Source organism: Balaenoptera borealis (genome assembly GCF_965194805.1).
Source record: "Balaenoptera borealis genome assembly, chromosome: 7".
NCBI classification, from domain to species: domain Eukaryota; kingdom Metazoa; phylum Chordata; class Mammalia; order Artiodactyla; family Balaenopteridae; genus Balaenoptera; species Balaenoptera borealis.
This window is the reverse complement of record NC_138864.1, coordinates 121,773,671-121,798,353: the sequence shown is the minus strand read 5'-3', so window position 1 is coordinate 121,798,353 and position 24,683 is coordinate 121,773,671. Positions and strand designations below refer to the sequence as shown.

Genomic DNA, 24,683 nt, shown 5'->3' with positions numbered 1-24,683 from the left:
CAGAACTGACTAAAAGTTTAGATTCAGGGAGGACAATAATTCCCAAACAAAATTTTTTTTAAAAATCAATCTTACACACAATGGTGTAAGAGCAAATCACCAAGGAGCATAAAAATAAGCAAGAGAGAAGACAGATTACTCCTAAGAAACAATATTAAAGCAGACAGGAAACTTCTTAACAAGGGGAAACAAAAGGTAGAATGCAATAGAATAATACATTGAAAGTGCTGAAAGAAAATAAAATTCCAATCTAGAACTGTGCATCAAGCTAAACTATCACAAGAAAGAAGGTGAAATTAAGATATTTTCAGAAAAACGAAAATTGAAGCAGGTTACCAACAGACCCTGATTAGAAACCATTAAAAGTAGAGAATGTGTGTCAAATGGAAAGGAAATAAGTCCAGAAAGAGGAAAAACACAGGAAGTAAGAGAAAAAAATTGGCAAACATGGGAAAACCTAAAAATACAGTGACTACATAAAAATAAATTTATAAAAATGATAATATTGAAGTTAAAAAAGAGGTAGAAGAAAATTGCAGGACAAAAGTAGGATACAGGATGGTAGGGGATGAGCACAGTTATGCTACGCCAAGTGTCGTGGACTGTATTTTATCCCCCTCAAAATTCATATGTTAAAGCCCCAACCTCCAGTGTGACTGTTCGGAGATGGGGCCTTTAGGTGGTAATTAAGGTTAAATGAGGTCATGAGGGTAGGCCCCAATCCCATAGGACAGGTGTCCTTATAAGAAGAGGAAGAGACCCAGAGATCGCTCTCTCTCCCCATGTGCCCAAAGGAAAGGTCATGTGAAGGTGTGGTGATAAGTCAGCCATCTGCAAGTTCTGAAGAGAGTCCTCACTAGAAACCAACCTTGGCACATTGATCTTTGACTTCCAGCCTCCAGAACTATGAGAAAATAAATTTCTGTTGCTTAAGCCACCCAGTCTGTGGTATCCTGTTATGGCAGCCCAAGAAACACCAAGTTTCTTTCATAGTTCAGGACAAAGATCAAGATGTTAAGTTACTTCTGACTTTTATAAATATTCATTTAAAAATTACAGAGATAATCCCTAAAATCGGAAATTTACTAGTGGGGGAGATATATTTTTTTAAAAATATTTGATGGAGCCAAAGGAAGGAAAAAACGAAGGAATAAAAGGAACAAAGAAAAAGCAGGACCAGGGGTGGAGTCAATATGGCGATGTGGGAAGACACAGAGTTCACGTCTCCCCACAACTAGGGCGCCTGCCGGACGCTGGTGGGGACCCCGATGCCCAAGGAAATGGGAGGAACCTTCAAGCGAACCACCAGGGATTGGGCCATAGCTCCTGCAGTGGGAACTCTGAGTCCAAACCACTGGACTAACAGAAAACCTCAGACCCCAGGGAATAGTCATTGGAGTGTGGTCTACTGGAAGTCCTCATCTCATCACTAAGACCCAGCTCTATCCAAGAGCCTACAAATTCCAGTGTTGGAAGCCTCAGGCCAAATAACCAGTAAGACAGGAACACAATCGCATGCATTAAAAAAAAAAAAAAAAAGAGACAGCAAAAAAATATGTCACAGATGAAGAAGCAAGGTAAAAACCTACAAGACCAAATAAATGAAGAGGAAATAGGCAATCTACCTGAAAAAGAATTCAGAGTAATGATAGGAAAGATGATCCAGAATCTCGGAAATACAATTGAGGCACGGATTGAGAAAATACAAGAAACGTTTAACAAAGATCTAAAAGAACTAAAGAACAAACAAACAGAGATGAACAACACAATAACTGAAATGAAAAATACACTACAAGGAGCCAATAACAGAATAACTGAGGCAGAAGAACGAATAAGTGAGCTGGAAGACAAATTGGTGGAAATAACTACCGAGAAGCAGAAAAAAGAAAAAAGAATGAAAACAACTGAAGACAGTCTGAGACCTCTGGGACAACACTAAACGCACCAACATTCGAATTATACGGATCCCAGAAAAAAAGAAAAAGAAAGGGTCTGAGAAAATATTTGAAGAGATTATAGTGGAAAACTTCCCTAACATGGGAAAGGAAATAGTCACCCAAGTCCAGGAAGCACAGAGAGTCCCATACAGGATAAACCGAAGGAGAAACACACCAAGACACATGTTAATCAAACTAACAAAAATTAAATTAAAAAAAATATATTAAAAGCAGCAACGGAAAAACAAAAAATAACGTACAAAGGAACCCCCATAAGGTTATCAGCTGATTTTTCAGCAGACACTCTGCAGGCCAGAAGGGTGTGGAAGGATATACTTAAAGTGATAAAAGAGAAAAACCTACAACCAAGATTACTCTACCCGGCAACGATCTCATTCAGATTCAACGGAGAAAGCAAAAGCTTTTCAGACAAGCAAAAGCTAAGAGAGTTCAGCACCACCAAACCAGCTCTACAACAAATGCTCAAGGAACTTCTCTAGGCAGGAAACAAGAGAAGAAAAAGACCCACAAAAACAAACCCAAAACAATTAAGAAAATGGTAATAGGAACATACATATCAATAATAACCTTGAATGTAAATGGACTAAATGCCCAAACCAAAAGACACAGACTGGCTGAATGGATACAAAAACAAGACCCATATATATGCTGTCTACAAGAGACCCACTTCAGACCTAGAGACACATAAAGACTGAAAGTGAAGGGATGTATAAAGATATTCCATGCAAATGGAAATCAAAAGAAAGCTGGAGTAGCAATACTCATATCAGATAAAGTAGACTTTAAAATAAAGACTGTTATAAGAGATAAGGAAGGACACTAAATAATGATCAAGGGATCAATCCAAGAAGAAGATATAACAATTATAAATGTTTATACACCCAACATAGGAGCACCTCAATAAATAAGTCGAATGCTAACAACCATGAAAGGGGAAATGGACACTAACACAATAACAGTAGGGGAATTTAACACCCTACTTACACCAATGGACAGACCATCCAAATAGAAAATAAAAAAGGAAACACAAACTTTAAATGACACAACAGACCAGATAGATTTAATCGATATTTATAGAACATTCCACCTGAAAGTGGCAGAATACAGTTTCTTTGCAAGTGCACACAGAACATTCTCCAGGACAGATCACATCTTGGGTCACAAATCAAGGCTCAGAAAATTTAAGAAAATTGAAATCGTATCAAGCATCATTTCTGACCACAACGCTATGAGACTGGAAATCAGTTACAGGAAAAAAACTGTAAAAACCACATATACACAGAGGCTAAACAGTGTACTACTAAATAACCAAGAGATCACTGAAGAAATCAAAGAGGAAATCAAAAATTACCTAGAAAAAAATGACAATGAAAACACAATGACCCAAAATCTATGGGATGCAGCAAAAGCAGTTCTAAGAGGGAAGTTTATAGCAATACAATCCTACCTCAAGAAACAAGAAACATCTCAAACAATCTAACCCTACACCTAAAGCAACTAGAGAAAGAAGAACAATGAAAACCCAAAGTCAGTAGAAGGAAAGAAATCATAAAGATCAGAGCAGAATAAATGAAATAGAAACAAAGAAAACGATAGCAAAGATCAATAAAACTAAAAGCTGGTTCTTTGAGAAGATAAACAAAATTGATAAACCCTCAGCCAGACTCATCAAGAAAAAAGGGAGAGGATGAAAATCAATAAAATTAGAAATGAAAAAGGAGAAATCATACCTGACACCGCAGAAATATAAAGGATTATAAGAGACTACTACAAACAACTATATGCCAAGAAAATGGACAACCACGAAGAAATGGACAAATACTTGGAAAGGTACAATTCTTCAAGACTAAACCAGAAAGAATTAGAAAATATAAACAGACCTATCACAAGTAATGAAATTGAAACTGTGATGAAAAATCTTCCAACAAACAAATGTTCAAGACCAGATGGCTTCACAGGTGAATTCTAAAAACATTAGGTAAAAGCTAACACCAATCCTTCTCAAACTCTTCCAAAAAACTGCAGAGGGAGGAACACTCCCAAATTCATTCTACAAAGCCACCATCACCCTGACACCAAAACCAGAAAAAGATATCACAAAAAAAGAAAATTATACACCAATATCACTGATAAACACGAATGCAAAAATCCTAAACAAAATACAAGCAAACAAAATCCAACAATATATTAAAAGGATCATACACCATGATCAAGTGCGATTTATCCCAGGGATGCAAGGATTCTTCAATATACGTACAACAATCAATGTGATACACCATATTAACAAAATAAGAAATACAAACCATATGATCATCTCAGTAGATGGAGAAAACGCTTTTGACAAAATTCAACACCCATTTATGATAAAAATTCTCCATAAAGTGGGCATAGAGGGAACCTACCTCAACACAATAAAGGCCATATATGACAAACCCACAGCAAACATAATACTCAATGGTGAAAAACTGAAAGCATTTCCACTAAGATCACGAACAAGGCAAGGATGTCCACTCTCGCCACTATTATTCAACATAGTTCTGGAAGTCCTACACATGGCAATCAGAGAAGAAAAGGAAATAAAAGGAATACAAATTGGAAACGAAGAAGTAAAACTGTCACTGTTTGCAGATGACATGATAATATACATAGAAAATCCTAAAGATACCATCAGAAACTACTAGAATTAATCAATGAATTTGGTAAGATTGCAGGGTACAAAATTAATGCACAGAAATCTCTGGCATTCCTATACACTAATAACAAAAAATCAGAAAGAGAAATTAAGGAAACAATCCCATTTACCATCGCAACAAAAAGAATAAAATACCTAGGAATAAACCTACCTAAGGAAGTGAAAGACTTGTACTCAGAAAACTATAAAACATTGATGAAAGAAATCAAAGATAACATAAACAGATGGAGAAATATACCATGTTCTTGGATTGGAAGAATCAATATTGTGAAAATGACTATACTACCCAAAGCAATCTACAGATTCAATGCAATCCCTTTCAAACTACAATGGCATTCTTCACAGAATTAGAACAAAAAAATTTACAATTCGTATGGAAACACAAAAGACCCCAAATAGCCACAGCAATCTTGAGAAAGAAAAATGAAGCTGGAGGAATCAGGCGCCCTGGCTTCAAACTATACTACAAAGCTACAGTAATGAAAACAGTATGGTACTGGCACGAAAACAAATATAGACGAATGGTACAGGATAGAAAGCCCACAGATAAACCCATGCACATATGGTCACCTAATTTACGACAAAGGAAACAAGAACATACAATGGAGAAAACACAGCCTCTTCAGTAAGTGGTGCTGGGAAAACTGGACATCTACATGTAAAAGAATGAAATTAGAACACTCCCTAACACCATACACAAAAATATACTCCAAATGGATTAAAGATCTAAATGTAAGACCAGACACTATAAAACTCTTAGAGGAAAACATAGGCAGAGCACTCTCTGACATAAACCACAGCAAGATCTTTTTTGACCCACCTCCTAGAATAATGGAAATAAAAACAAAAATAAACAAACAGGACCTAATTAAACTTAAATAAAAGCCTTTGCACAGCAAAGGAAACTATAAACAAGATGAAAAGACAACCCTCAGAATGGGACAAAATATTTGCAAATGAAACAATGGACAAAGGATTAATCTCCAAAATATACAAACAGCTCATGGAGCTCAATATCAAAAAAACAAACAATTCAATTAAAAAAATGGGCACAAGACCTAAATAGACATTTCACCAAAGAAGACATACAGATGGCCAAGAGGCACATGAAAAGATACTTAACTCACTAATCATTAGAGAAATGCAAATCAAAACTACAATGAGGTATCACCTCACACCGGTCAGAATGGTCATTATAAAAATATGTAGAAACAATAAATGCTGGAAAAGGTGTGGTAAAAAGGGAACCCTCCTGCACTGTTGGTGGGAATGCAAATTCATACAACCACTATGGAAAACAGTATGGAGATTCCTTAAAAAACTAAAATTAGAACTACCATGTGACCCAGAAATCCCACTACTGGGCATATACCTTGAGAAAACCATAATTCAGAAAGAGACATGTACCACAGTGTTGTTTGCAGCACTATTTACAATAGCCAGGACATGGAACCAATCTAAATGTCCATTGACAGATGAATGGATAAAGAAGATGTGGCACATATATACAATGGAATATTACTCAGCCATAAAAAGAAACGAAATAAGAGTTATTTGTAGTGAGGTGGATGGACCTAGAGTCTGTCATACAGAGTGAAGTAAGCCAGAAAGAGAAAAACAAATACTGTATGCTAACGCATATATATGCAATCTAAAATAAAGAAAAAATGGTACTGATGAACCTGGTGGCAGGGAAGAAATAAAGACATAGACATAGAGAATGGACTTGAGGACACGGGGTGTGGGGCGGGGGAACTGGGGCTAAGTGAGCGTAGCATCGACATATATGCACTACCGAATGTAAAACAGATAGCTAGTGGGAAGCAGCAGCATAGCCAGGGAGATCAGCTCGGTGCTTTGTGATGACCTAGAGAGGTGGGATAGGGAGGGTGGGAGGGAGGCTCAAGAGGGAGGGCATATGGGGATATATGTATGCATATGACTGATTCACTTTGACGTACAACAGAAACTAACACAATATTGTGAAGCAATTATACTCCAATAAAGATCTATTGAAAAAAAAAAGAGGGACTTCCCTGGTGGTGCACTGGTTAAGAATCCACCTGCCAGTGCAGGGGACATGGGTTTGAGCCCTGGTCCGGGAAGATCCCACATGCTGCGGAGCAACTAAGCCTGTGCGCCACAACTACTGAGCCTGCACTCTAGAGCCCGCGAGCCACAACTACTGAAGCCCACGCGCCTAGAGCCCGTGCTCTGCAACAAGAGAAACCACCACAATGAGTAGCCCACTCTGGCTGCAACTAGAGAAAGCCCGTGCGCAGCAACAAAGACCCAGCGCAGCCAAAAATAAATAAATAAATTTATTTATTTAAAAAAAAAAAAAAAGAAACAAAGAAAAAGATGGACCCAAAGCAAAAGAAATGGTAGAAGTATACCCAAGTATAGCAATAATGAAAATCGATTTTAAAAACACTGAATTTCATACTGAAAAGACAGATTGTACCATAAGATTTTTTTTAAATCTAACAATATACTAAGTGTCTAAGAAGCATGTCTGAAGCATAGGAACTAAGAAAAGTTGAGAGTAAAGGAAATGAAAAAATATAAGCAAGGCAAATACAAGTTTAGAAAACCTGGTGTGGCTATGATGATATTAATATACCAGCCTTAGTGATATAATCCAAAAATACTGATACAGTGTATAATATTGGCTTTAGCATCAATATGTGAAGAGGTAGAGTTTGATCTTGCTTTTTCTAGTTTTCCCAATTTATATTTCACTAAATTACTTAAAAATTGAGCATCACGGTTTTTCCTCCTCTCTAAAGAGAGAAAATAATAGTATCTATCTTACAGCATCATTTTGAGAATGAATTGAATACACATATATTATGGACTGAATGCACGTAAATTGTTAAGCACAGGGTCTGACACACAGTAATGGTCACTGTTTCTGAGGAGGATGAAGTGACAAAAATCTATTTTAAGATAAAACCTAAAACAAATGAAGGAAAAGGCACCATGAGGGATAAGGAAGGTTAGTACATAACAACAAAGGTAAAATTCACTAGATAGTTATAAATATTCTAAATATGTCTGCACCTAGTATTCAAATAGATAAAATAAATTTTCAAAAAATGCAAGCACCACTCCCTCAGGAAAACCTTCCGGATGATTGCTCCCTTACCCCCAACTCTTGGTCCCTTTCCTAAGTGCTTCAGGAGCTCCCAGTGCATAAATTAGATTATAGGCTCCTATCATATTAGTTATAATTCTTTGTTTCTCACTTCTCTCCTACCAAGTGCTTTAAGCTCCCTGAACACTAGAACTACCTTCTGTATTCTCAGTACTGGGTTACAAACATGATACCAAGTAAGCAACCAAAACATGCATGCTTCACAATTAGTAAAAAAAATGGCTTTAAAAGAGAAAGTTTGACAGACACAGCTTATTTTTTTTCCAAAAAAGATTAACCTTCCTCAGCCTATGTAGGAAATCTCCACACATCATCGTATTTTTTTTCCACCCATTCATCCTATCCTAAACCCCAGTATTACGCAGATTGTCGTATGTACATACATTTCTGTGAAAGATGACAGAAACATTCATTAATTTCTCATAAATATCTATGAATCGCAAACATATAAGAAATCCTGACACAGGGATTGATAAATTGACCATGGTTCTACTCCTCTGTCTCTGAAAATTCACCCACATAACAAGATCAATAAAAAGTATAAATTTTGCAACGTCAAAGAAATTGGAGTGCAGTGATGGGGGAGAGATTTCAACAAAGTTTTAAAAGATAGTGAAGTAGATGAGATGTGAAAACAGAGATGATGAAGAGGAAAAGTACTTAAGTACCTGTGGAGAGAAATACCCAAGAGAAGTGAGCCAGGCTTCAGGGCTGAACCTCAGAAAGGTTCAGACTCTGGAGGTGCAAGGTGTCATGAGAGATGACAAACGACAGACAGCATCTCTCCTCTTTCTCTCCCCTGCCCTCCCCTGAAAGGCTGTGAGAGAAGCTGACACTGGGAATCCTAGTTGGATTCAGCCAGTGGTGGAGGAGGGTGTGTGTGCCCTTGAGAGAGTGAAACTAGGATTGCTAATGATACTGCAAATTGGACAGTGGAATCCCCAGGTGCCTTCCCTTCCTGTGCTTCCAGAACACAGCCAGAAACTACCAGATTGTCCTCTGGAGGAAACAGTCTCATAAAAAGACTTTGGAGTACAGTTTAAGAACCACTTCATTGTCCCTGATTATGTGATAAATACAGCAGTCAACAAGCCTCACCTAGAGACAAATACCTCTTCATGGCACTTTGTTGTTTAATATGTACAGGGATTGGGAATGCATATTACAAACCACATATGGATAAATGATTCACAGGCATTGCTTCAAATTGTTAAAAAAATTTTTTAAATCAACACTGATTTAAAATAAATGCACTGGTTAAATTGTGGACGAGCGAAATGTAAGTGTCCATAGAGACCTATAAATTACTTTTTACTGATAACAGTGGAAAAATCATGTTACAAATAAAAAAGCAGACATTTAGCCATTTAATTGAACCCCTAAAGGGCCAAATTCCTTCTTAAGAAGTCTATAACATTAGCAGATTTTCACCTTCCTAGTCATATTTTTGGGACAATAGGGATAAAACCTGCTCCTTTATGAGTAAGGGGAAAAATGATAAGATTTGAATTACAGTCTGAAGGTTTACAGGGCTCAATGCAGGCCTATTGGAATATTTGAGATTCATCTCTGTGGAATGAGTTTTATTGTCAGTATGGCTTTCCATTATTTAGACTAAACTGCTACCACCTATGAGAAAGATACATAAAACAAATGGATTTGCAGACTATGTTTGCTTTCTTCTGATGAATGAATCTGTCCCAAGTCTTCTTTTTGGAAGCGTAAGTAAAATATTGGCAGTTTATATTTTTTAAAATGTTTATTCTACCTCCAACGTATATCTTTTTCTGCATATAAAAAAATGCGCCAAAGAAAATATAATTATTTACCCAGCCAAAAATTAAAAAATAAACCTGGGCTTGGGTACAACAAACTAATACGCTCCTGCCCTGACTCTCTGTGATTAACAAGCATTGCTATCCGATTCAGTACCAGCATCTACACTTAATATAAAAACTGGTAAATTCAAGGAAAGTTTCTGGACATAGTATCTTCTGTTTACTGCCTATGCCTAGAAACAGCTCAAGGGAATGATACATTTGTCAAATGAAGAAGTCTCCTTTATAAAGTAATAAGTACGCTCAAATAATATTTCAATGCTCTAACAAATATTAAAATAATAAGACATACCCTCTTTCCTTTGGGCTTAATTTATCAAACTAATAAACCAGTAAAAGAAATTTATATTACATTTGCAGTAAAGAATATGAAAATATTATTTTACAATTGTCAGGGTTGTAGTTATTTTTGTACCTACCTCAATTGGTAGGTAAATGGTAAGTTTAATATAATGACTTTTCTTGGTTAAAAAAAAAATCTAATAAGATAGATATTTTGATAATATGCAAATCATGGGAAATATTAGCAACTTTGAGGCTGGCCATTTGGAATGCTGTAAAAAGTGGTATCCTGAGGGACTTCCCTGGCAGTCCAGTGGTTAAGACTCCACGCTTCCACTGCAGGGGGCGTGGGTTTGGTTCCTAGTCAGGGGACCAAGACCCACATGCTGTGCAGCCAAAAAAAAAAAAAAAGGTATCCTGGGTTAAAAACAGGACATCCTTCATCTTTTCTCAGTGAGGCCTCTCTGATCAGTTAGATTGAAATATTGTGTTTGAATAGACTAATGTATATAAGGTGAATATGAACCAATGGAGGCTTGGTCAGCAAGCCGATACAGAAGCAAAAGGAGCCACAGAGGAAGTGAGGACATGGCTCAGCCAAGGCCCACCGGTGGAGAGGGAGCTTTGCCAAGGACTTTGAGTATCAGGTTCACACTGGCTTAGCCATCATCAGCATAGAGGTGAGTGGAGTCTAGGCTAATGCTCTCAAGTGTTCTGATGCCTTTTGCATTGTGGAAATGCATGCAGCAGGCTTTCTAACTTTATGCCATTAAAAAAAATAATCATATAACTGGCTAAAACTTTCTTCCCATTAACTCTCAGGGAAGATAAAGTCTCAGTATTAATTCTATCCCTCGAAACAAAGCTGGAGATGCAGAGTAACTGTCATACGTTTAAAAGATAGGATTGAGTAAAATGGTACCAAATTAATTACTAAATTACTGAAGACTGATCTATTTCTCTTGACTTCTGATAAGAGTGAGAGAAAAAAAGTTCCTGGGATACATTTCAGGAGTGAACAACTGAGTATAACAATTTAAACTGAGGAAAATTCTGATAGGAGCCAAACAGAAGATGAAATGTTGCCAAATGAAAAAGCTGAAAGGGACACTAAAATATAGCTCAGACGGCCAGTGTCTGTTCTTAAGTGGTCTCTCAAGGCACATTCATCAACTTACAGTTTTAGTTACCTTAGACCACAGCGAACTGTTTTCACTCTAATAGGCTCAGAAGATTCGCTATGTCAGCATTCCCAAACCAGATTTATCTTTCAGGGGTGAGAGCATGTCAGCTAAGTTTCGAGGAATGTTTGTTTATTAACATATTAAAATGAGAACTGTAACTGTGCCGTGGCCTGACAGCCTGTGCAGCTTTCTCCCCGCAGGCAGCGAAGCTATTTCAAATGTTTCAGCCTGTCGCTGGCTGTGTTGTGGGAAAATGCTCAGGATGGGGAGCTGTATCCTCTCTCTCAAAGCCACTGTGGTAGTAACAGCATCTGCCATCCACTGAAAGCTCTGCTATGCAATGTGGTTTAGAGACTGTTTACATAACCTGGTTCCTCGCTAAACAATACAACCCCATCCCTCATATATATTTAAAGACACACACATAGGTGTACTAATATATATGTATGACTATAATATGTATTATTAAAATATATAACAAAATACACACACCCTCATGCACATACACAGAGTACACACACATGAATGAGTGAGCCTGGAGAGGCTGCCAGAGCAAACAAACTAGCCCTATATTTCTTTTCATGTCAAACGAGTGATACTTGAGTTTAATAGTGAAACGATTCAGACACAGAGAACAGACTGGTGGCTGCCAAGGGGGAGGGGGTTGGGGGAGGGATGGAGTGGGACGTCAGGGTTAGCAGGTGTAAGCTTTTATATACAGGATGGATACACAACAAGGTCCTACTGTATAGCACAGAGAACTATATTCAATATCCTGTGATAAACCATAATGGAAAAGAATTTTAAAAAGAATGTATATATGTATAACTGAATTGCTTTGCTGTACAGCAGAAATTAATACATTGGAAGTCAACTATACTTCAATTACAAAAAATAAAAAAAAATATTCTTACATAAATTTAAAAAACAGTGAAGTGATTAATATGATCAAAATAATCACTTTAACCATGCCATGATCAAACATTTTGCACTAAATATGTTCTGTTAATGTAACAATTGTTAATAACATACTACTGATTTGAGAAAGAATGTCCATTTAAGATTTTTATCTGAAAATATCTGAGAGAATATAACCATTCTCCAATTTTACCCAGCATATTCTTCAAGCCCACGGTCGTTCTGTGAATCTGGGAGAATTTTGTAATTGGCAGCCTCCACAATACTACTAAAGACTCAATTCAGTCAAGAGGAAAAGCATATGAGAGTGGAAAAATAAGTTCTCAGGCAAAAATGTCAATTTTTATGAATTTCAAAGCATATAAAAATTAAAGGTCTCCTCCTGCAGAGTCAAAGCAAAGGCTAAGAGTTAAAGTCAATGTCATAATACATTTTTTATTATTCGCTGGGCTATGCACCATACATAAAACTGAAGAAAAGTCAGTAGCAGTACATAAAACAACCAAGTTAGAAAGGTGAGCTGTAGTTTCTTGGGAAATTAAATGGGACCTCTACTAGACCATCATCCTCATAAATTTGTAGTTGTTAAATTCCACCACAAAAGAGATATACAAAGACCACAGGAGTCACTGCATAGTCACATAATACATATATTTCCAGATTTTAAAAAATTATTTACTAATATCTTAATTTCAGACACGAATCTTCACATTAATGTACACATTTAAGCAATAGGAGGATGGCTGGATTGAATTAAATCCCCTTTGTGATGTGAGCTCACAGTGTTAAAGTTTAAAATATCCTGGGATATTTTCACCTACCCATTCATTGATAATCAGTTGTAGCACATATACTATAGCTATTTCTCTTTGATATTGGGCTAGATAAGATCAAAACCAAAAAATCATAAACAGCATTTATTAAGAAATGTCCTCAGGCAAAGACTAAAGTCACAACTGGTAACAAATGAGAAAGATCAAGTTTGGGGTGACAAGTAGTTTGATTCTGGATATGTTCAGTTTGAAGGGCCTGTAGGATGTTTAGGAGAAGATGTCCAATTGGAAACTGGAAATACATAGTCACAAAAAGGAGAGAGAAGGAATAAACAAAATTAATCATAGCAGGTTTTTTTTCAAATGAAAAAACATGGTTATAAAGTATTAAAAGCCTCCCATACTTTTTTCTCTTATACAGACTAAAGTCCAGAGGTTCTTAACCCAACCAAGTGATTGTGTAGAACCTAACTGCAATACAGCACTCCTTCCTTTGTTCTATGTCTGTGCCTTCTGTGAGTTTTGTATTTTAATGTTTCGATTTACATTTTAATAACTGCATCTCTACAGTAAGCCCCTGAGAAAGGGAATTGTGACCTATTCATTTGGGCATCTTATACATAGTAGGTGTTTATTAATTGTTTTTAATTAAGTTGATGAGTTGACAGAGATGTCAGCTCTGTTTTCATTGGGTGTTTCAACAATATGAGAAGAACATAGGAGACCTTACGAAGACACGATTGGCAAAAGCAACTGTGAGAAAATCACTTCAGAGAAACCATGCAGTGGACACACAGTGCCCTTACTTAAATGGAAAGTACAGTACTAGAGAGGTTAGGTGATTTGCCTGAGGTTCACCGTTAACTAGAGCGGCCCCTGAACTCAAACTAGTTCTCCTTCTAGCACTGACTGGACAGTGGGGTGGGGGAACAGGGCAGGTCATACAAGGTACAGGTATTTAATCATCTCCACCATAAGGTCTGCAGACTGTGGCTTCCCTTATTGAAATGTTTCAAAACATTAGACACCCCTACATTCAAAATAAGAACAAAAGTACTATCTAAGAGCTAAAGTAAAAGTTTTGAAATTAGCCATTAGTTACATTAAAGACAGAGAAAAGAACAACCAAAACTTGACATTCCTTAGAATATCCTTTAAGATATTTTGTTTGTTGTTTACTCAAGAAATGTTCTCAATCTTCTTCCATATCAAGAGAGCAGGCCAGCTTTCCAGAATACAAGCTGAACATGTCAGATACTTAGTTATCCAGGATTCCATGTAACTATGACATAATCATGTCTAAGAAGATCTGAAATAAAATCTGTTAGGGGATTCTGGCGGCATATTTCTCACGAAGGGTGTGTGTGTGTGTGTATGTGTGTGTGTGAGAGAGAGAGAGAGAGAGAGAGAGAGAGAGAGAGAGAGAGAGAGAGAGAGAGAGAGAGAGAGAGATTGAGAGAGAGACTGAGAGTCCTCCTCGCTTTTGTGTACAGCTATGTAAGAACAACCCATGTCCGGAAAAAAACCTGACCACAAAGGCTAGCCCATTAAGGATTGTGAAGTGAAAAATAAAGTGCCTAGCTAGCACCAGTGGGCCATAGAATTAGCCAAATCTGAAACCCCTTCCCTCCAGGCTCCTTATTAGATGAAATAATAATGACAATTTTAAGTTCATTATTATTTAGGTATTCTGTTATTTGAAGCCAAAAGCATTAAACTGGCACAATCATTCTGAAATGGAACGGTTTAGGTCCATCTATTTCATGAATAGCCAGAATGAGGGTAGGTAAATTCATCTATTCATGAATGCATTTTGCCTTTTCTATTGTGTGGCTGAGTTATATGAAAGCACAGAGGAGTCTTGCTTCCTACTTCTGAGTTCTACTTATTTAATATTATTATGTCCTTTAATTATGTACTGGATCATGCTGGGACTAGCCTTACCGCGATTTTAAAAGTCCTTTTTACAGAATCAACTAGAACTTCTATTCCTGGGCATTCCAGATCTCGTGGCCATCTGGTCATACAACCTTTCCAGTATTTTTACCCTGCTGTGACACCACAGAACTGCCACAGGCAGCCAAACGCTCGTTTTCATTTAACTAGTTCTTGTTTTTCTGCCAATATAGAGGTGCAGCTTAGAACTGGGAATTCCCTATAATAATATGTGGCCATATAGCCCTACAAATACACCTCTTCCAGTAAAATGAAATGCATTTTATTGTTTTCAAAAAAATTGAAAAAGCAAGTTGATCTTTATGAAATACTAATTGAAACAATGAGGTGGACAGGGTTTGCCGCATATTATCTAATAAACATCAGTCATAAATTTTAATAAATTATCTTGCTTAACCTTACAATAATAAACTGGACACTCAAAGTTCTTAGATCTAAAGATACATAAATAATTCTGTGTTCAACAATTAGAGAATATACAGTCTTCTCCAGAAAACACAGAACCGTTACAGTAACTGGCTATATAAAAAACCATAATGCAAGTCTCTCAATGAATATCCAAGAAATAATATCTCTGACTATAATGTGTTTATACAGAAATCACCAATAAAATACAAGTCTCTGTGTGTATGTACATCAAATTTTTTAAAAACTGTAACACAAAGACTAATAAAACTCATGATGGATATTAAAAGATATTGAACATTACTAAACAATAATGAAAATACTATATAACAAAACTTGGGGGATGCACCTAAAGGGGACCTGTAAGTGAAACTGATAGCTTTAAACACTTACATTAAATATAAAGAATAAAATATCAGTTGAGGGCTTCCCTGGTGGCACAGTGGTTAAGAATCTGCCTGCCAATGCAGGGGACATGGGTTTGAGCCCTGGTCTGGGAAGATCCCACATGCCGTGGAGCAACTAAGCCCGTGAGCCGCAACTACTGAGCCTGCACGTCTGGAGCCTGTGCTCCGCAACGGGAGAGGCCGCAACAGTGAGAGGCCCGCGCACCGCGATGAAGAGTGGCCCCCACTCACCACAACTGGAGAAAGCCCTCGCACAGAAACGAAGACCCAACACAGCCAAAAATAAATAAATAAATAAATAAATTTATAAAAAGTATCAGTTGAGCATTCTTAAGAAGTAACAAAAAGAAAAGCTAAATACAAAGAAAATAGGAAAAAGAATAGATACTAACGATATAGAAAACAAAGTTGAGAACAACTATTAAGTCTAAGAACTTGTTCTTGGAAAGATAACAATGTTGAGAGTAATGAAGACAAGAATGGAGAAGGTACAAGTGGAGGCAAGATTTGAGATTCACTCAACGTTAAGAAAATAATGAGAAGGCTATGAACAAATTTATGCCAAAATTTTGAAAACTTAATGAAATGGACAGAACTTTAGATTGTGATCCCAACTCTACAAAGAACAGGATGCCTGAATAGCACCATAACCACTGAACTAATTGAGTTTGTGAGTAAAAAAATCTCACAAAAACCTTCATACGATAGTACAGGTGAATTTTACTATATACAAAGAATGCCGCCTGCCCTATCAGTAAACAAAGGAGGCTGCGGCCATCAAGCCAGCAGCCTCTGCAGCCACTCTGACTGTGCACCCTGAAGGGATTCAGGATGGAGAAAAACAGGTACTGGTCCCAGGTAACTGAGGTGCATATTAAAGGAATAATTTCAATAAGCCCAGACCCTTGCATCTTCCCATACATAAAAAAAAGCACTAAATTCATTAACTTGAGATGTCTGGTTTTTCTTTAATCAGCAGTAATGTTTTGATGTCCTACTACCTGGGTTGTTTTTTTTTTGCAAAAACTCCTATATATCCTGGCTTCTCCCTTACCTCTTCAGAACAGTCCCTCGGGGCCATCTGACAAGGTGTACCCTCAGCTTAGGTCCTCAGTAAGTCCACCGAATAAAACATAATTCTCAGCTTTTAGGTCATGCACTATTTTTCAGTCAACACTACCAATCTTTCAAATTCATTCCAATCTTACAGCAACGGTGAACAGGGGAAGAAAAAAGAGAGAAACAATTCCCTCTCAAATAATTTTTGTGGATATTATAACTCCGACACTAAAAATTGTGACAAGAAACACGAGAAATGACAATTTAAGGCCAATCTTAACACAAAAATCCAAGCCAAATATTAAGAAGACACATTTAAGAGTTAAAGAAAAATGCTACAGAATGTTCATTTTTACTCATGTCAAGTAGGTTATTTAGACCAACTATGAAGGTGATTTAAAAAAAAAAAAAACTAAGGTTACTTGAAAAACTATATTATTTCTAAATGGAAAACAGTGTGCTGAGCATCAAAACCATGTTTAAAGTGAGGACATTTGCTAATCCCAGCAAATAGGGGTATTTTGACAACCTTTGCAGTTGTGGGGCAAAAGTCAAGGATTCAAGCTTAACAAACATGGGGAATTGGACTAAGCTAGGATCTCCCTAAATTTATACACCCAGGGAAAGATGAACTAAAATTTAATGCCTCATTCCTATCCCGTTTAGAGGATGCCTTGGTTCTGAGCAAAGGAGAAAAAAAATAAAATGAGAAATACCCTTTATTAAGACACTTGGGTCATATGCTATTTCTCATGTAGATTTAGGTCCAGCAACCTCAAGTCATAAACTTGGTTAAAGATGGTCCTCTAAAATAACTGGAAAAGTGAAAAAAACAGAACTGGAAAAAATGAAATAGTCCCATGATGTCTTATCTTCCCTTAGCACGTAAAAATGACCAATTATAAACTAATGAACATTATCCTGAATTTCATGATTTATAATGTAAAGTTAAAACAGAATGATGCAAGATAGTATCTATTACAATTATTCACATAACATAGAAAGAAACTGAGTCCCTCTTAACACCAGAAAAAGGTAAATATATGAAATGTCATGATACTTGCATGGTGTAAATATAATTATATATGTATGTAACTATATATGGGTAAATTTAATTATATACAAATACATAAATATAATTTTCAAACTGTTCAATACATACATGAAAATACCCAAACTAGCATACTTTGTAAATATTACACAATGACACTCATTTCCAATAATACTTATTACTCAAATGCTTGCGGTCTTAATCCACATTATTTTCAACAGCATATAAAGTAGTTTATGTAGGCAAACAGAAGAACACAACATAAGCTTTCAACCTGATTATCTGACAATAGAGAATATCCATACTATCTGTTAACCAAAAGGAAAGCAAAACTACTAAAATCCTATTTGTTGCGCATTTGTTTCCTATAAGTATTGCTCATTCACTGAAATTCTAGAAATTATTAAATAAATTGAACAAAGTAAGGACCAAACTAGTTATATCAGCTGATGGCAGGAATAAGCAAGGTCTGTTTAATGGAATAAGATTATTTTAGGATTCACATGTTTTCAATGTCAGAAAAGGCACATCCAAGATGAAACCAGCTCTCTGAAACTGCATGTGATAGAGGCAGTTTTCAGAAACTTGGCATTGAAGAATTGAGCCTAAATAGATGAAGAATTACTGGCACATTTACTTTATGGTATATTTTCCTGAAACTCTGTGGATATTATAAAATAAAATGTGGATGGTAATAGAAAATAGGAAAACAGTGGACAGGCAATTGGATTGGAAATGACTCTAAGACCAAATTGATACACAATATACATTTTAACAAATGATCTATCAAAGTTAGTGGAGGCAAAGTCATAGAAGTTAATATCGATTCATGAACTTGAAGTGCAAACAGTCAAGAAAACACATTTGAAGAAGTATATGGTACAAGAAAAAACAAAGTGCAACCATAAAAGGATGCATACGATGGTTAAACTGTGTAACGTTATTTATCTGAATGCTCACATGCTCTTTAAAATGAGTAACTGCTATAATGGTTATTGATAACACCAGAAATAAAGAACATCCAATACTTCCTTAGGCAATATGGCCTAAGTTTTAAATTACAGCTGCAAGTACTTCAATACTTCTCCCAAGGAGAGCTGTGGTCTGCATTCCTTCCCCGGGAATCTGGGTGGCCTTAAGATTGTTGTGACGAATAGAGTACAGTCGAAGTGACATCATGGACTTCTAAAGCTGGGACTTAAAACATCATGCAGCTTACTTATTGCTGGAAACACTCACTCACGAGCCCTGCACTGTTATGTACTACATCAGACTACCCTGAGACTGACTGCCCGGAAATGTCACATGTGGGGACTTGGATCCTTGGTTCCAGCTAAACCCACACTTCAGCCATCCAAGCCCAGGTCCCAGACACAGGCATGAAGAAGCTGGCACATGATTCAACTCCCAGGCTGAGAGTCACCCCTTAACCATTCAAGTCATGCCAGCTGAGCCTCAGACATCACGTAACAGAGATGAGCAACCCTGTTGTTCCCTATCTGAATCCCTGACCCACAGAATCTTTGATCACAAAAAAAAAAAAAAAAAAGGGATTGTCTTACCCAGTAAGTTTTGTGGTTACTTATTATGCAGTGTTATATAACCAGAATAGGTAACTATAAAGGATGAAATTAATTTAGGACAATCTATTATTAATAAGAAGATAAAGCATACTTACTGTCTAATGGAACATGATTTGAGTTAAATTATTCAGGGTATAGAATGTATTCCTAGAAATTCCCTGGTAAGCAAGAACAAAATGGGCAGATCAAATAATGGAACACGATGAAAATGCAAAGCATGCACACAAAACGGGATAGACTAACCAAACATTAAATTATTAGTGTTCACATTACTGTTCATATATCAAGAGCCTTTAAAATTCATGATCATCAGAAAATCATGGACGCTATTAGCTTAATGTACTTTTCAGAATAGAAGAAAATATATCAGGAGCTCAAAAAGATCCCATGTCTTAAATGAAAAATTTTCACAATTATTTCCCAAACTGATTCTCACTGTGTGGCTCTAGTCCTTAAAATTCCAGCGTCTTTGCTTTATCTTTCTTGGTTCCTAGATTTTAGATCTGCTTATTTATTTATATTTTGACTACAAGCGCCAGCACTTTGACATTTCTTGACTTTCCAGGACTTCAGCCTTTATCTCTGTGAGCTCCCTCATCCTTCATTTTTTGGCATAATATAACCCTTGATCCTGGTTTTGGGTTCTCTGACCCTCAGTTGGAGAGATTCCAAATGATGAATTCAACCCCCTCGTAATGTCCAAGAAAACCACTTTTTTTCTCTGACCCCTTCTGCTCCATCCAACCTATTCTTTTTTTTCATAGAATTTTGTTGACTCAGCCCTAATCTTTGTTGATTTCAATTTTGGGGCACAGCTGAGAATCCACTGGCGTTTCTAGTTTCTACACAAAATTGATAAATATTCATGGACACATAGTGGTCATGGAAACAACAGAAGAACTGCAATGTGATATCTACAATCTTTCTTCTTGCAATAAAAGCACTATCCCTAAGAGAGGGAATCTGGTAAATTGAAGATATACGGAGAATGAAAAAGGCTCCATGATTACCTTACATGGAGAGGTTTCAGGCAACAGAATTAGCAGTGAAAAAAGAAAATAGCCTAATGGTCTCAATTATAGATGTTAGAATATTGAAAAACATCTCACACCTTTAAAGGTGAAGACCGTCATGGTCAACATACTATTGGAGAAGGAATTAAAAGGTGTATTTCAAATATGTAAGTCGGAGGAGAAATTTGAGAAGAGAAAAGCATACATTAAGACTGTAATGTTCAACTTTAGGAGACATTAGGACATTGAAATCTAAAAAAAATAATCAATTACTAATTAAGTGCCAAGATATGGACAAGATATCATTGCTGAACCACAAGAATGAGGACACAGGATCAAGCTAAGGAGTTATATGTAAGAATTTATGAAGATGCTAACTGAATATATGAAAATTCATAAATAAATTGGATCAAAGGCTCTAAGCCACATATGAATATTAGTAGTGGTATATCCTACTAGTCTAGGGTTGTTATGAGTTTTGGAAAGAACCATATATCTTTAATATATAGGTGTTCCTGTGTGTCAATCACTTACTTTGGGTCCAAGGATATGGAAGTGAACAAAACAGACCGAAATCCCTGAAATTTAATAAGAGTTTTTATTTTAGTGCAGGGAGATAAGACAATAAGCGAATAAAGAACACATTATATTAGGAGAGATAAGAGTTTCAGACAAAAAATAATTAAATAGACAGAGGAAAGGGAATAGGGAGTAGAGGGGTGGGTGGGAGGAGTTGTTTCCACTTTAAATAGGACAGTCAGGGAGAGCCTCAGCAACAAGGTGACATCTGGGCAAATACTTGAGGAAGATGTGAAAGGCAGCCATGTGGACAAGCAGAAAAGCATTCCAGGCAGAGGGAACAACAAGCTCAAAGATCCGGGGCAACACTATTCCTATCATGCTAGAAGAGTGTAGCTGAAGCAGAGACAATGAGGGGAAATTAGGGGTGGGTCACAGAGGTTTCAAGGACCTCTTATGCAGAGCTTCAAATACTGTTTGAAGGATCATGACTTCTTCAGTGGTAAAACGAGAAGCACTGAAAGGCTGTGAAGAGAGGGTGACAAGATCTGGCTTGCATTTTAGAAGGATGATTCTGACCATTGTCTTTGCTGCAGGGGAGCAAAGGCAGAAGTGGGGAGACCACCTTAAAGATTACTGAAGTAACCAACATGAGCGTGTGTTGGCTGAGGACAATGGAGCAGCAGATTTTGCATGTATTTTTTTAAGGTAGAGCCAACAGGATTTGCTGATGGATTGAAGCTGAAGAGAAAGAAGAAAGTCAAGAATAACTCCAAGGTTTTTGTTCTGAGCAATGAGAAGAATAGTGTTGTCGTTTATGAAGATGAGGGAGAATTAAACAGAAACAGGATTATTGGGAAATATAAAAAGCTTTGTTTGGGGTGATTTGGGATGCCTATTAGACATTAATGTGAGATGTAGAAAATCCAGATGAATATTGACTTTGGTCAGCGGTAACTAATGTATAAATTCTCAAAGATTAAGTAAGTTATGTAAATGAGGTTTGGAGCCAGATATAAGACAATTATTTGTGAGCAAGAAGCGTCCTACGGCCTTAAAATCCCTTTAGGGTATACTTGGTGCCCAAACACAATACTTCTGCAGGTCAGTTTTGACTTTTGAGCTCAGTCTCATCAATCAAAGAATAAATAAGCTTTAACAAAGGAGACAGTTCTGTACATTTTTGTGTAGGGAGTACATGAATGGCCTTTCAGAGATGAATGTTCAAGGTAATTCCAAAAAAGTCTGGGAATGTTTTTGAGGGATGGAAACATTATTAGAATAATGATATAGCTTTTTAAAACTATTTGAGAAGAATATTTCATTTAGATTAATAAAGTTTGCTTGTCTTTTTGTTGGGAGAAAAGGGCTTTTTATAGTCACTCTTATGTGCATTAAAGTCCCACACTGACGGACACACATTCATCATCCACCCTTTATGTTAATTAAAATTGATGCCATAAATTAATCACAAATGAAAACTATAGGTTTTACAAACATTGGTCAAATTGTGTTAAAATTGAAAAGATGTTCAACATCGCTAATTATTAGAGAAATGCAAATCAAAACTACAATGAGATATCATCTTATAGCAATCAGAATGGCTATCATCAAAAAATCCACAAACAATAAATGCTGGAGAGGGTGTGAAGAGAAGGGAACCCTCCTACACTGTTGCTGGGAATATAAATTGGTGCAGCCACTGTGGAGAACAGGATGGAGGTTCCTTAAAAAACTAAAAATAGAGCTACCATATGATCCTGCAATCCCATTCCTGGGCATATATCTATAGAAAAACATGGTCTGAAAAGAAACATGCACCCCAATGTTCATTGCAACAATGTTTACAATAGCCAAGACCTGGAAGCAACCTAAATGTCCATCTACAGATGAATGGATAAAGAAGATGTGGCACATATACACAATGAAATATTACTCAGCCATTAAAAAGAACGAAGTAATGTCATCTGCAGCAACATGGATGGACCTAGATATTGCCATACTGAGTGAAGGAAGTCAGGCAGAGAAAGACAAATATCATATGATATCTCTTATATGTGGAATCTAAAAAGATACAAATGAACTTATTTACAAAACAGAAACAGACTCACAGACTTAGTTTGGAAAACAAACTTATCATTATGAAAGGGGAAAGGTGGTGGGGGTGATAAATTGAAAGTTTGGGATTGACATAAACAGACTACTATATATAAAAGAGATAACCAACAAGGCCCTACTGTATAGCACAGGGAACTCTGCTCAATATTATGTAACAACCTAAATGGAAAAAGAATTTGAAAAAGAACAGAAACATGTATATGCATAACTGAGTCACTTTGCTGTACACCTGAAACTAACACAACATTATTATTATTTTTTTTTTTTAATTTAAATTTATTTATTTATGGCTGTGTTAGGTCTTCATTTCTGTGCGAGAGCTTTCTCTAGTTGTGGCAAGCGGGGGCCACTCTTCATCGCGGTGCACGGGCCTCTCACTATCGCGGCCTCTCTTGTTGTGGAGCACAGGCTCCAGACGCGCAGGCTCAGTAATTGCAGCTCACGGGCCCAGCTGCTCCGCGGCATGTGGGATCTTCCCAGACCAGGGCTCGAACCCGTGTCCCCTGCATTGGCAGGCAGACTCTCAACCACTGCGCCACCAGGGAAGCCCTAACACAACATTATTAATCACCTATACTCCACTAAAAAATTAAAAGTTCACACAAAAAAAAAAAACTCCCCTCAAAAACAATTACAAAAATAATTGGCTGTAACCTACTCTTCAGTCATCCTTACTCAGTGAGTATAGTGAGGGTTTGCTACACAAGAGGAACTTAAGGGTGATATATCGCTGGCAATGTGGAAAAAAAAATACACATCTGTTTGACAGGCAAAGGTTTATTTATGGGAAGAGGAAAATACTAGTACCACCAAAAACTGAGGTTTGTTTCAAAAAATCAGTTGATTTTTCAAGTATGTTAGAAGTTTTCACAAATACATATTTTTATGGCAATAAGACCTATTTACTGGAAAATTAGCAAAAAAGGCATTTACTTGAAAACCAAGATTTTGTTTTGGGGAAAATGCTATTTCTCAAGTTATATTTACCCCTAGCGTCTTCATTTCCTAGTTTTTAAGCAATAATGTTTTGTGAAAGTTTTTAGTATCTAATTTATTACATAAATCACACTGAAGCCTTTTCAAAGAAATAACCATTAAAGTGCTAAATGCTATTTTTGTTATTGTGTATAAAGTTTGGAATAGACGTGGACACAACTGCAGCTGTAAATCTGCTTTATGTTTTTCATTCTCAATAACATTTACACAGCAGGCAACTGGTTAAGTATCTCTCAGGGGTCCTTAAAATGAAAGTAGAAGCTTTATTAACTCATTTCCCACTGTTCTTACTGAAAAACCATATCCTGAATTTCAGCAAGTACTTAACAGTATGAAGTTCTAAAATGAAAAAATTACAACAAAAAAGTATCCACTGGATGGTCAGTATGAGGGAAACTGATTGGAATTCTGATAAACAAGACCGTAAAACAAGATTTGTGCCCAGTAAAGTAAATAATGATGTGTATAAGGTAAAGCTTTTTGATCCATTTAGTCAACAGGTGCTAATTAAGGAACAGAAGATAAAGAAAAAACATCATCTAGAATCACTAAGCTGGAAGAAGAAAGGTCAAGAAATGATTAAATGTTACTTCTCTCAGTGGTGATTGTTGCTGGTTCTAGGATCAAAAGATTCCATCACCAGAGATATCTGACACTGCTGAGACCTCCCATGAGCAGGAGAAACAGCCTCCAGGGAAAGAAGGAAATGCTTTCTGACAGTTTGCTCTAAAGTGATAAGGAAAACTCCCTAAATGTTAGGGAAAGGGTTCTGGC

The 24,683-nt window shown here is 36.7% G+C and overlaps 1 protein-coding gene across 3 annotated transcripts in view; it reads right to left on the bottom strand.

Moving 5' to 3' along the window:
- CNTNAP2 (contactin associated protein 2) overlaps positions 1–24,683 on the bottom strand; it is a 2,074,761-nt gene that overhangs the window by 908,719 nt on the left and 1,141,359 nt on the right. The window lies entirely within an intron of this gene.